Consider the following 15,026-nt stretch of genomic DNA (forward strand, 5'->3'; position numbering starts at 1 on the left):
TGTCCTTAAGTCCATTTTTATGGTTTATTACATTTATTGACTTAGGTATTTTGAAGCATCCCTCTATCTCCAGGATAAAGCCCACTTAATTATGGTGGATGACCTTTTTGATATATGCCTATATTCGGCTTGCAAGTATTTTATTGAGGATTTTTGCATCTACATTCATCAGGAATATTAACCTATAGTTTCTTTCTTTCTTGTGTCTTTACCTGGTTTGGATATTAGAATTATACTGACTTCATAGAAAGAGTTTAGAACTGCTCCTTTTTGGTTTGGTTTTGTTGTTTTTTGGTTGTGTTTGTTTGTGTTTTGTTTTGTTTTTTGAGTCAGAGTTCCTCTATATAACAGTCCTGACTGTCCTGGAACTCTCTGTAGACTAGGCTGGCCTCAAACTCACAGAGATCTGCCTGCCCCTTCTTCGTGAGTGCTGGGATTAAAGGCATATGCCACCACCACCTGGATTTTCTTTTCTTTTTTTTTTTTAATAATTTAAGAAATATTGGTTGTAGATCTTTGAAAATCTGGCAGAATTCTGTTGTGAATCTGTCTGGGCCTGGATTTTTTTTTAGTCAGAAGGCTTTATCACTGTTTCAGTCTCTTTATTTGTTATAAGTCTGTTTAAATTGTCAATCTCTCCTGGGTTAATTTTGGTGGTTTGGATGAATCTAGGAATTTGTCCCTTTCTTTTGCTTTCCAACTTAATGGAGAATATATTTTTATAATCTTCTGAATTGCAAAGTGTCTTTTTTGGCCTGCAGTTGGCCATTACTAGGTGTAACCAGTGAGCACTCAGGATACAGCGGCAAGCAGATCTCTGTGAGTTCGCGGCCAGCCTCACATTCCACACAGTGAGTATCAGGCCAGCCGTAGCTACATAGTGAGACAAACAAACCAATAAACAGTGGCGCCGGCATCTTCAGTTTCTCACCTGAGCAGGGTGCATACGGCTGGGGAAACCTCTCAGGTGTCTTTTAGAATCCGGCAGCTACATTCTGTAAAAAAAACTACCTCAAAACCCAAAGAAATCAACAGTGAAGGGGATTAACTATAAAAAGAGATCTATAACAAACTGATTAAAACTATCTGTGCTTGCACCAGGTGTACTGGCGCACGCCTTTAATCCCAGCATTCTGGAAGCACAGGCAGGCGGATCTCTGTGAGTTCAAGGCCAGCCTGGTCTACAGAGCGAGTTCCAGGACAGACAGGGCTGTTTCACAGAGAAGCTCTGTCTCAAAAAAAAAAAAAGTAAAAAAATAAAACTGTCTGTACTCTATGGTACCTTTTCATGGAGGTCTGGTATTACCTCTTTAGCCTGATACCAAAACAAACAGACAAACAAAAAAAAAAAAAGCGTGTATTGACCTTATAAGGTCAGTAAGAGGCACCCAGAAAATATTGCTTAAGTACAGAACCAGACAATCAAGGGAAGAAGCCTTGGATGGGCAAGACTGAATGGTGCCCATTATGGAGGGAGTATTTGTTTGGTAAGTCAAGTGAGTTCCGAACAGGAAGAGGGCAGACTCACATCTTTGTGTGCCTCGGTTTACCTGCACGAGATCAGCACAGTGAACAGGGGTCCCGAGTAACTCAGGAGCTAATCAGGGAGAAGGAAAGGATGAACAGGAGTTCTGGATGAGCCAGGGAAGGTAGGGGCCAGAACCCCAGGAGTAAGTTAAAGAGCCCAGCAAAGAAGATGGGCCATTAGGACCCTGACAGCAGGACAAAAGTGCAGAAGAGCCACCAGGACCCCGACAGTAGGGTACAGACGGGCCACCAGGATGCTGCTATGAAGGCAAAGCTGGGAGGGGCCACTAGAACTCCACCAGAATGTAGAGTTGATGAGAGAAAAGGGCACATGAGGGTGGGAAGAGACACAGTTAGGCGTGAGCTGAGCATCCTAAGGATGTAGAGAACAAATGGAAAAGTTAATGGCAGACAGGCACTAGGTGAAGGGGTGTCTATGGATTTGAGGGGTGTTTTATTATTGTTATTTTAGAGGCAGCTGTAGAAAAGGCATCATAGAGTACAGGTCATTTTAATAGAGGATTATACATCTCTTTAAAGTTAATCCCATTAAGTGGATTTTGAGTTTTGATCACAAAAATGTTGTCACAGGGCCTGGAGAAATGATGCAGCTAAGAGCGGGGCTGCACTTCCAGAGGACCCTTGTTACATCCCCAGTACCCACGTGGCGTATCTTAAATGTTTTCTACTGTAACCCAGCCTGGCCACCATACCCCTCCGACAAGGGCTGCGACTAGCCAGAGAGCAACAAGCTTTTGACTTCCAAATTCAAGGACCGATGCACTGGAATACTATCTAAAGCCTCCTGCATTCAGCCTCTTCCTCTTCCTCAGCTTCTGCCTTTCTCTCTGCTCCTCCTGATCCGCCTTTGAGGGTCTACAAATCTCCTAGGTCAGGTCCCACTCCCAATTTGTGATGAGTATGTTTTCACTTGCCACAAAGGCCACCTCTTCTATCAGTTGTATACAGCTTTCTGGAGCCTGTTACTAAAGATCTACTTCTTCAAAAAAAATCTTCTCTCATCCTGACTGAGGGGCAACTGCCCAGCAAAACCTGCTTCCTAACCAAACTCCTGCTCTAATCAGATAACAAGGCTCAGCCAGGCTCACTCTGTGCTCTCTCCTCCTCTTCCCCCACTCTGATATACTCCAGCAGCTTAGGACAGCTACCCACCCCTCCTCTGAGAGGTTCTCTGCCAAATCTACTCATTTCTGTCTGCTTCCCACTCGATGTCTTTTTTTTCCCCCCCTATCTGGTCTGAAACTGGAACGGGCCATTCATCTCCATGTGGGCATCTCGCCCACATCTGCCTGCAGGGATCAGGATCGTTCAATGAGAAACCCATGATGCTTACACCTGCAGTCTCTCTAGCTAGACCGGTAGATCAAAGCAAGCCCCAAATTCTCAGCGTCTCTAAACTGGCAAGCCTGTCTTCACCCACCTGGCTGGCTGCCCTGGGAAGAGCAACTGGAGGCTCCCCTCATGGCTCACCTTCTGAGTTACAGTTCAAAACTCTATTTCCAACATTTTATTACATTTTTATTTATTTACTGTGCTGGGGGGGGGGGGCTGCACACCACACCATATGGGTGGAGGTCCGAGGAGCCAGTTCTCTCCTTCCATTATGTGGATCCCAGGGGTAGGACTCAGGTCCTCAGACTCGGCAACAAGTATCTCCCTGCTGAGCCATCGACGGGCCCCTATATTAATTGTTTTGAAAAAAATAAAAAGCTAAAATAGTTCAATTTGCAGACTTCTCTAGCCTGCAGGGATGTGTTGCACCTTTCTCTTTCTGACCATACCCTAGCTTCCTGCCCCACCCCAGCCTGCAATACATCTCTCAGCCAAGCTGCAATAGATAAGGTATTCTAGAAGGAGTGGGGGTTAAACTGCCCAAACTAACTCCCAGCTGTACCTCTGTTTCCCAAAGGCCCACAGTCTGTCCAGATATGAAAGTTTTACACTATTTTTGCCCTTCAGTGATTAAATGTGATCATATTATTTTAAGGTGTTATCATTTTTTTCAAGACAGGGTTTCTCTGTGTAGCCCTAGCTGTCCTGGAACTCACTCTGTAGCCCAGGCTGGCCTCGAACTCACAGAGATCTTCCTGCTTCTGCCTCCTGCACCACCACCGTCCAGATAATGTGTTATCATTTGTGTATGTCTACAGCTGTGTGTTATCTATGTTCATAGTGTTCTGTGTTACATGTATATAAATTGTCTTTATGTTTCATAAAACCAGTGGCCACTGTTAAGATTATAGAGTGCTATATACCTGATTTAAAGATGTGTCTTAGAAAACAAAAAAAAAAAAAAAGGGAAGATGTGTACCTATAGGAAGTGGGGCTAGAAGTAGTTTGGTGGTTAAAAGCACCCACTGCTCTTCCAGAGGACCTTAGTTCAGTTCTGAGCACCCACATCAGGTGGCTCACGGCCATCTATAACTACTAACGACAGCTTCAGGGGATCCCACACCTTTGGCCTCCATGGTTACCTGCATTCATAATGCACTCATTTGCACACACACACACACACACACACACACACACACACACAATTACAGACAATAAAAATAAATCTTAAAAAAAGAAAAAGAGGTGTGTATATGGGGCTGGAAAGATGGATGGCTCAGCTGTTAAAGGATTGGTGCTCATGCAGAGGACCTGGGTTCAATTCCTAGCTCCCACATGGTGGCTCACAACTGTCTGTAACTACGCTTCTAAGAGATCTGATGACCTCTTCAAGTCTCCACAAGCACCAGGCATGCATGTGGTGAACATATATGCATGCCAGCAAACACACACATAAAATGAAAAAAAAAAAAACAACTTTTTTTAAAGGGTGTGATTGTGTGTGGACATGTATGACTAGATACATATGTAAACAAATTAAGGTGACTTAATTTAAAAACTGCATATACAGTTTTCCTATTCAGTATATTTAAAGTGATTACTATATTCTTCTTGTACTGTTAAATGTATTTTCTAGTCTCAAATAAAATTGATTGTATGTGGATGGATGCTTTGCCTGCATGTATGTCTGCACACCACATGTGTACATTGCCCATGGAGGGGAGAAAAGGGCAAGGGATCCTTTGGAACTAGAAACTGGAATTACAGAAAGGTTTTAGCTGATATGTGAGTGCTGGGAGCTGAACTAGAGTTTTCTCCAAATATAAATATAAAATACAATTGTTTTTTAAAAAGCTGTTACATTTAAACAGATACAAAATATAAAGTACATAACTGATAGAAATATTTTTTTAAAGATTTCTTTATTCGTGTATTTTATGTATAAGAGTGCCCTGCCTTCATCCACACCAGAAGAGGTCATCAGATCCCACTATAGATGATTGTGGGCCACCATGTGGTTGCTGGGAATTGAACTCAGGACCTCTGAAAGAGCAGCCAGTGCTCTTAACTGCTGAGCCATCCAGACCCCATAAAAAGATTTTTTTATATAAAATGTACAAAGGATGGTTTTAATATAGTTCTAACTCTATTTTAACTTCTGAGATCTAAATTCTGGTATCTCCAGATAAAATTGAAGCCTGATTCTGTTTACAATAAGGTTAAGTACTGATCTGCTCTTACTAATGCTTATCAAATCCTAGTAGTTAGTGTTTACAAAAACTGTCTTGCAAAACCATAGATTTTTAGGGCTGGAGCGTAGGCTCAGTGGTTGGGAGCACTTGTTGCTCTTGCAGAGGACCCAGGTTTCATTCCCAGCACCCACATAATGATCCATAACCATCTGTAACTCCAGTCCTAGTGGGAGCTGATGCTCTCTTCTGACCCCTGTGCGCACTAAGCACATACGTGGTGCTTTAAAAAAAAAAAAAAAACAAGAATTTGATTTTATCCTTTTACTAAATGATATTTAAAGAACCTATGATTAGATTTCTCTAAATACTGTTTCTATGTTTTTCCACTGGCTAAATTTCATAGTGATCATAGATCTTACTTCATGGGACAAAAAACTTAAATCTATATACATTTGGTCCATTATACAAAATTTCATTGTGCCTATGATCTTCAGTCCTGTAGATGTAGCTATGGGAAAGAACTGTACTTTTAGATTTCTTAAATCCTAGATATTTAAATTTTTGCTGAATTATTTCTCAGAGATAAAATTTACTAACCTTATGTCTGATAAATTTACAAGTAATGATACTTTCAGCTCCTTCTGATATAACTTTATTTACACAGATTCCTATCTTATTTTGAGGGTACTTATACTTGAATTCTTCTAAGTTAGAATGTCTGTCTCCATCTGCTATCTTTGTGTTTTTAATATATACTATTTTTTTATTATTTTCATATTAAGTATAGTACTTCTATGCTACATCTATGTTAAAATGTCAACATAAGTATAAAGAGTTAAATGTTAAAATGTTACAAGTACAAAGCCAAAATTATCTTAGACTATCCTAGGCTTTTTGTTTGTTTGTCTTTGTTTTTGTTTGGTTTTTCAAGACAAGGTTTCTCTGTGAAATAGTCCAGGCTGTCCTAGAGCTCACTCACAGCGATCCGCCTGCCTCTGCCTCTCAAGAGCTGGGATCAAAGGCATGTGCCACCACTGTAGATGAATCTTAAAAGGTCATATTAATAAAAACAAACCCAGAGCCAGATATTGGGGTGAATGCTGAAAGATCAGAGAAGCAGAACAAGCCACAGCTAACCTCACCTCATCAATTCCTCAGCTGATCCTATTTCCTCAAACTGGAAGCCTCTGAGTCCTCATCTGAATGGATCGCAGCTGAACTGCTGCTAAAAGCCTAAAAGCTTAAAAAGCTAAAGTTCCTGGTCCTCATACCTTATATACCTTTCTGCTTCCTGCCATCACTTCCTGGGATTAAAGGCTTGTGTCACCATGCCTGGCTGTTTCCAGTGTGGCTTTGAACTCACAGAGATCTGGATGGATCTCTGCCTCCCAAGTGATAGGATTAAAGGTGTGTGTGCCACCATTTTCTGGCCTCTATGTCTATCTATCTAGTGGCTGTTTCTGCCAACTTTCATCTTCAGGGAGAAAGCTTCAGAGGGGCCTCTGTTAGATTCAGAATCCACTATACCCTTATAAGGTGAGTTAGTAATAGAGGAGAAGCCGGAAGGAAAGAAGGTTAAAAGGTTTCCATTTGGACCTGCAGTTGACCATTGCTAGGGGCAACCTCCGAGTAGTCAAAGGATGTTAGGTGATCCGTAAACATCTGTCCTGGCTGGCCGTTGGTTACTGGGGGGTCCATGGAGTGAGGCAGTTAAAATCTAGAAAAACAAGTTAATTTACTTCTGAAAACCAATTACTGTAGTTCCTGGAATTCTCACAGCTCAAGCAAAATGGAATTTTACAGAATAGTGTGGCCCTGGCAAACACCCTGAATCCCTCTCCTCCCCAGCCATGAGTACCCTTTGGAGTTTCCCACCACTTCTAAATTCAATTCCTGTGAGGAAGGCACCAAAAGGACACCCTCCTTTCATTCAAAATGCCCCCAAGGAACCCCTGAAACACCCATCCATCCCCACAGTTTCTAGGACCACCAACTGCATGCCTTGCCCTCCTCCTTCACCTCAAGTCAGACTTGGACTGTGGGACCTCAGTGCCAGGTTGGCTCTTACCGGGGTGACTCTGCCTCTTCCTTGTCCCATACCAACCTGCTTCCCAAGTGCTATCACACAAGAGAAATTTTTTTTTTTTTTTTGGTTAGCTGGCTGGTTGGTTCGGTGTTTCTGCTGTTTTGTTTTGCTTGGGGGAGAGGGAAGAAGTGCTGATTTTAATTGAGTTTCACGTCTTTGAACCCTAGGTGGAGACAAGGGGGGAGTACCCCATTTGGACCCATGCGAAGGAAAACGAAAGGTGTGTGTGTGTGTGTGTGTGTGTGTGTGTGTGTGTGTGTGTGTTGGGGGGCACTGAATGGATAGACTGAATGATTGAAGCCACATCCAGAGACAGGGACAGGCAGAAAGAGGGAACAGACTCAGACAGCAGAGGAGAAGACCAAAAGAGAGAGTCTCAGACCAAAAGACAAGAGACACAGCACCAGGACAGAAAGGTCATGGGTCAGAAAGACGGATAGGGTAGGCACAGGGGACGAGAAAGTGGCAAACAACGGGAAGGACAGTAATGGAAGAAAACACCATAGAGGCAAACTCAGGCAGGAGGGTGGAAATGGGTTCATGCTGTAACCAGGTGGAATGCCAAAGGCAATCAGAGCCAATCACAGGACACATGTACAGCTAAATGCGTCCCGAGCAGGTGTGGCTCAGACACATCACCCCAAAGAGACAAAGGGACAGAGGTAATAGTGGATGGGTAAGCCTTAGGACAGAAGCACAGTTAGATACAGCCAGGTCACTAGAGGCCGATCTAAAGCAGCCTAGCCTGAAAAAGACCCTAGACACTTGGTCCCCCAGTCGGAGGTACGGAGAGCATTTGTAATTGAGTGAAGAGTATGGACAGTATCTGCAGATTGGGTGTGTCTCAGAGTCTTGGAGCCCAGCCTAGGCATTGGGTGGGGCCTGTCCATACCCTAATTGAAGAGTCTCACACAGTCTATCTCACTGTCAGAGATGGAGGTCTATCTGTTCTCGAACATCCGAAGATGTGACAGGCATGTCTGTCCCAGACAAGGCATGAGTTCCTTACAGGGAGTCAGGCATGGAATCCTAGCTTAACTAGACTAGGCTGCTTGAAGCCCAGGTGGATGAGAAGCCTCTATGTGGAACCTGGTCTGCCTGCCTACCCCCTACAGGGAGCATAGAATTCCCGGAAAGGCCAGAAGCTGGCTGCGCCTTCAAAGGTAGCCTAGATGCCCCCACCCCCACCTACTTCCCCACAATAGAAAAGACTCTTGCACACTCAGGGATCACAGCTACACAACAAGCTCCTTCCTAGCTCCATCCAGGGACTCAGGGATGCCCACAAAGACTCACAATCACCCACAAATTCAGGCTGAGAGACAGGAACACGCTATGGACTCATGGAGTACCTAGGCTTAACGGGACAGCCAGAAACTCACAGCCGTGCTGATCATATCAGTTTTACAAGTGTCCCCCACAGAATCAGAGCCTCACACAGCACATAAACTGGCAGCAGATTTATTTAGAGACAAAGTTGCCCATGGACTCACAGGCACACCAAAAGAACCAACCGACTGATCCCACGCAGACTCGCAGCTGCTCAGCGTGCAAAGATGGGCACACAGATGAGTGCACAGAGCACAGTGCATTCCTACATCTTTTCTACACTTGAGGTCAGATGCTGCCAGAGGCCAGTTTCCTCATCCCAGCCTCAAAACGCTACCTCTGTGTCCGAGGGCTCTCGAGTGTGCCCTTGTGGCCACATGTAGCCACACACAGCTCTGGTCAGAGAGAAGCAGGCAGTCACAAGCAAACAAGATGATGATGGTACAGAGAAACCCAGGGCTATGCACACCCCCCTATCTGCATTGAAGCACATGGCCACACACAGCCCAAGCACAAACACAAGAATTCAGAAATCAAACATCCAGAGAAACCGTACAAAGGCATATAAATAAGAGCTGCAGGAATGCAGAACGTACGCTTATGATGTTGCAAAGGGGAAATCAGAAAATATACCTAAATGTGCAAGGGGAAGAAACAAGGATCGAGATAGTATAAATGCAATAGCTCCAAGAAAACCCATACTACACACACGTGTAGCCACTCACCAAAGAAAGGCATAACCACAGCCACAGCAGACACATGGAGAAAACACATGTGAGAAGTGCACCCACAAGTCTTACAAAAACCACACATAAACACCTAAGCCACACACACACCTCCATACAGATGAATGGCACAAGCAGACGGTACTGCACATTGGTTGCCAGAAAACAAATATGTTCAACTGGGGTGGTGGTGTAGAAGGAAGACACCACCAGGCCACTAAACAGGAAGGCACATCTGCAGCTTGTATCCTTGTGGTCATGGCTGAAAACATGACCAGACACATAAGATACACCCACAATATTCACGCACGCACACATCTTACACATCACACACGGTTCGGTGGGGGGGGGCACACTCCAGAAGCTGTCTCCTTCCCTTTTATTCAGGCCTACTAGGATTTCTCTCTCCTCTGATACCCTCCCCCACCTAGACTCATTACACATCTGTACTTCAGGCTGGCCAGGGAAAAAGACACCTGTCAGCAGAAGCCTTGGCCCATGTGACTAAGTGGGGGAGAGGCAAGTATTTACACTTCAAGAAAAACCTAAAGTCTCTTGTCTAAAGAATTAATGTACTTTGGGGGAAAAAAATAGACACCCTCACCCACCCATGCACCTATCCATTTCTCAGCCTCAGCCTACCGCTCTGATCACTAATCTCCCTTGCCAGAACCTTCGTCAGCTCTTCAGTATTGCCCACCACAGAGCTACCAGGCACACAGCAGAGTCAAAAAATTCCAAACATCAAGTGCAATATTTTTATTATTATTATTATTACTATTATTATTATTTATCTGTCAAAGGAGCCAGGATGGGGCAATGAACCGTCAGCTAGCCTGTCAGCTCCATTTTTAGCCTCTCGAAGTTTCAAAGCACTGTACACATCAGATGTGCAACATATATTGGCAGCAAGCACAGCGAAGAGCGAGTGGGATCTGGCTGTGTAGGACAACCTGTGATAGGAGGAGCGGATGTTCTTAAGTATGCCTGCAGCCTTGAGGTTGTGCCAGAGAGCAGAACACTTTGTTAGTTCGTCAGACTCCTACTCAAGGTCGTTGAAGGACTGGGTGCTTCAGTAAAGCAGGGCTTGGTGTGACACTTGGCATTCCTATTTCGACAACTAAAAGTTGTTTTGGTAAGCAGGGTATGGCGACCCATGCCTGGTCACCGTGGAGGCTGAGACAAGAAGGTCTTGAGTCACGGACGTCTTGTGCTAGATGAAACTGTCTCAAAAATAAATTAGAACAAGAGAAAGATTATCAGCTCTTCAAGAAGAGCCCCGATTTTCATTAAAAATAGCTAAGAATCCAGGAGCAGGACAACAGCAGAGCAACTCTTTGGCAAAGTTTTCTCTGCTCAGCCACTCCTTAGCTCTGTGGTCATGAGAAATTCCTGAATTTTGTCTTGCCTCAGCTTCCTCAAGAGCAAGATAATGCCTAATTTAGGAAGTTATAGGGGAGATAAATTTCTAAAGTAAAACTTATAACAATGCTTAGCCCATCTTACTTACTTGACTATATATTTTTGAAATGAATGGATAGTCTGTAAAGCAACCACCCCCCCCCCCACACACACACACACATACTCTTCTGCATTTAGGATTTTAATCTGTCCTTTCATGCAGGCACCCCACTGGGGAACTCTTTTCAGTCCCTTCCTGTCCCTCAAAGTTGTCCATGTACCCCCTGCCTGCCCACCCCACCCCTGCCCTCAACACAGTGATTGAAGCTGGTCTAGGCCCAGGCTTCCTCTTCCTCCTCATACTCTTCAGATGCCCTCTCTGGGCAGCTGCACCCCTCCTTGACCTCTTCAGGAGGTGGTGGGGAGGACACCTTTACACTCAGTGGGGTGCTGGGTGGGAGCCGCTGGCTCCGGGAAGAGCCTGGGTGGAACTGGCTTGCCTGGCAGGGATGAGGATATTCTAAAGAGACACTTGTGTCCCTTCCCTGGGCTATTAGGCGATTGAAACAATGCCCCCCAAGAAATTGGAATTTCCCCAGGAATCTCATGCTGGGTAAAGAAAAAGGCTGAAATCTGGGGCCAGCCAGGGGGAAACGTTGTCTCGAGGAAAGAGGTTTTCTAACTTGTCAAGCTACCTTGCTGGAGAGCCTGGAGCAGACAGACACCTGACGGTCTGACGCAGCCGCAGAAGCACACCTTGATTGGGACTGCATGGCTACCCGTAGCTCTGACCCCCTACTTAAACCTGAACCCTATGTCAGATCACCCAAGCTAGACTGGGTGGAAGATTGCCACTGATCTCTTTGTTCTTCTTTCCAAAGTGCCCATGTTGATTCAATCTCCTTTTCCTGCTTTTCACTGTCAATTTGTCTCTTTCGTTGCCTTATTGAGCCAGGTGGCCCAGTCTGTCTTGTTAGGTGACACTAGTAACTCCAGTAGCGTGAGGAATTCAGAGCCTGGCTACTGCCCCCAAAACCCTGAGCCCTGCTGGAGGAAGCAAGTTTCTTTGCTAAAAATTAAACATCCTCTTTGTGACCCACAAGAAAACAGGACATAGGAAGGCATCCAACAGGATGAACATGGCCCCCGATGCCTGGCACCCCCTCCTCGCTTGTGGAGCAGTGGCCTGTTGGAACCCTTCCTTCCTCACACTTGTTTACTGTAGCATGGGAGCCAGCTTCCCGTAACACCACCAGACTCTCTTGAGCTCCACTGAGGACACTGCGGCTTTGCCTTTTCATTTAACGTAACATTTGTTTCTTTCGTGGTGATAGGGCTCCGCTGAGAACCTCCGTCCTAGACCCTCACACACACGGGCAAGTGCTCGACCACTGAGCTGCATCTCAAGCTGTCCCTCCGTCCTTGACTCTCAGGTACCTTGAGTGGTTGTTGCTACACAACAGGGCCCCATCACAGCCCTATCCAGGGAACTCAAACAAACAAACAAAAAATCTCCTTCAGGAATCTTTCTGTCTCTTCATAGGACCTCTCAAGAATTAGAGTCTGGGACGTGGTTCAGTGCGTAAAAAGCACTAGCCACACAAGTGAGATGACCCAAGATCGATCTCCAAAACTCATGTCAAACGCTGCATGCAGTGCTATTCATCTGGTATCCCCATATAGTGCACAGGAGAATAGCCCAGAAGTTAGCATGCCAACTTCCTGGGCTACGTAGAACAGCAGTAAGAGGACCTACCTCGACAAAGTGGAAGGCAGGAACAAATTCCTAAAAGTTGTCCTCTGACCTCCAGACAAGCACCATAGAAATGTGTGCATGTACACACATACACACACACACACACACACACACACACACACACACACACTTTTTTTTTTCTGAGACAGGACTTTTCTTTGTAGCCTTGCCTGGCCTGGAAAGCACTCTGTAGACCAGGCTGGCCTCAAACCTCAAATTCACAGAGATCCTCTTGCCTCTGCCTCCTGAGTGCAGAGATTAAAGGTGTGCACCACCAAGCCCTGCCTTAAAAAAAAATATTAATCCAGAAAGCCAGGCTGGGGATGCAGCTCGAAGGTTTACCTTATTTGCATAAGACCCCACCCGGGTGGAGGAACGAAAACAGAACATATTGAGAAGAAAATGAAGGAATAAAGCCACAAGAGGAGACTTTCAATAACCAGCTGTGAGCAGGCCCTGTTTTAGGCAGTGGGAGGTAGCAGAGAACATCACTAAAGGAACCTCCCTCCACCTGATGAACCTCGCATTCAAAGGCACAAAAAGTCCATCTTTCAGTTCTCTGAATACTCTCCAAACTCCTTCCCACTCTGCTTTCTGCATCTGTTGTTCCCTCTTCCTGCAATGCACTTCCTCCAGATATTCCCAGAGTGTGCCCTTCTGCAGGTCTTAGCTCGGGAGTCACCTTCTCAGAGAAGCCTTACCCAGCAGCTGACTGTTTATCTAAAATAATGACGCAGCTCTGTACCACGGTACAAACTACAGTTCAATCTCCTCTGAAGGCTGAGGCAGAAAAATGGACTGAACCCACCAGGTGCAGGGCACCAGCTCAAGATCTCATCTAGAAAGGAAGAAAAGGCGCAGGGTGGTGTTGGCGCACGCCTTTGATCCCAGCACTCAGGAGGCAGAGGCAGGCGGATATCTGTGAGTTTGAGGCCAGCCTGGGCTACAGAGTGAGTTCCAGGACAGGCTCCAAAAGCTACACAAAGAAACCCTGTCTCAAAAAAGAAAGGAAGAAAAGGCAACGTAATCCTTTCTTCACTGCCTGTTCTTTTCATCCTCCTGAATCACCACCTGACAAAGCATCATACATTTGCTGGGTATCAAATGTTCCACTTGTTATCTCAACACTTGGGAGACTAAGGCAGGAGGGCTGAGGCTCAAGGACAGCCTGGGCTGTATAGCAAGACCCTATCTCAAAAAGAAAATACAACAGTTTGTATCTATTTATTTAGTAGCATATCTGTATTTAATGCAGTTACTTTACTAAATGTACAGAAACAGTACCATACAAATAGTATTATCAAATACATTGTATATGTGTAGAATGATACCTAGGTTTTATACACGATACACAATATATAAAATATTTACTATTAGCTGGGTGGTGGTGGTGGTGGTGGTGGCGGCGGCGGCGGCGGCGGCGGCGGCGGCGGCGGCGGCGGCGGCGGCGGCGGCGGCGGCGGCGGCGCACACCTTTAATCCCAGCACTCGGGAGGCAGAGCCAGATGGATCTCTGTGAGTTCGAGGCCAGCCTGGGCTACCAAGTGAGTTCCAGGAAACAGTGCAAAGCTACACAGAGAAACCCTGTCTCGAAAAACCAAATATTTACTATTATATATTTTTATTTACATGTGACCTGTTTTTACTGTTTGTTTACCACTATGTAATTTAAAATTATACATCACTGTATTTTTATACACTCTTATACATGTATGTTAAATTATGTATGTTTAGACACTTGCCATAATATGTATCCTTTCCTTGCCTCAGTCTCCTCTTTGTAAGTTAAGGATAATTAGCTCCTGGGTTGTAAGAATTAAATTGAATGGGGGGGAATTTAGTAGCATATCTGTATTCAGGAGGCGGAAGAGATGGCTCAGCTATTAAGGACACTTTTTGGTCTCCCAGAGGACCCTGGTTTGATTCCCTGTACCCTCAAGGCAGCTCACAGTCATCAGAAACTCCAGTCCCAGGGGATCCAATGCCCTCTTCTGACCTCAGAAGTAACCAGGCATGCAAATGATTCACATACATCCATGCAGGCAAAACATGCACACACATAAAATAAATCTAAAAATAACATTTTAAGAATTCAGCAGTACACTGGAAACAACTTTATAGGTTTTCACAAGTGAGCTAGTTCAATTTTCAGGGATTTTGTAAACTGATTGCTAAATAGCTATTGTTAAAAAGAAAACAATGGAGCTGAACAGATGGCTCCATGGTTAAGAACATTTGTTTGGTTTTTTTTTTTCTTTTTTCTTTTTTGGTTTTTCAAGACAGGGTTTCTCTGTGTAGCTTTGCGCGCCTTTCCTGGAACTCACTTGGTAGCCCAGGCTGGCCTTGAACTCACAGAGATCCGCCTGGCTCTGCCTCCCGAGTGCTGGGATTAAAGGGGTGCGCCACCACTGCCTGGCGGTTAAGAACATTTGTTGCTCTTGCAGAAGAGGGGGTTCAGTTCCCAGCACCCACATGATGGCTCACAATCATCCATAACTCTACTTCCAGGATCTGACACCTGACTTCCTTGGGCAGCAGGCATGAGTGTTTTCTTCACATACATGCAGACAAAACACTTATACACACAAAATGAAAATAAATAAATCTTTAAAAAACCAAAATACGGATTAACCTCAGCATTCAGGGAGCAGAGGCAG

Source organism: Peromyscus eremicus, chromosome X (genome assembly GCF_949786415.1).
Source record: "Peromyscus eremicus chromosome X, PerEre_H2_v1, whole genome shotgun sequence".
NCBI classification, from domain to species: Eukaryota; Metazoa; Chordata; class Mammalia; order Rodentia; family Cricetidae; genus Peromyscus; species Peromyscus eremicus.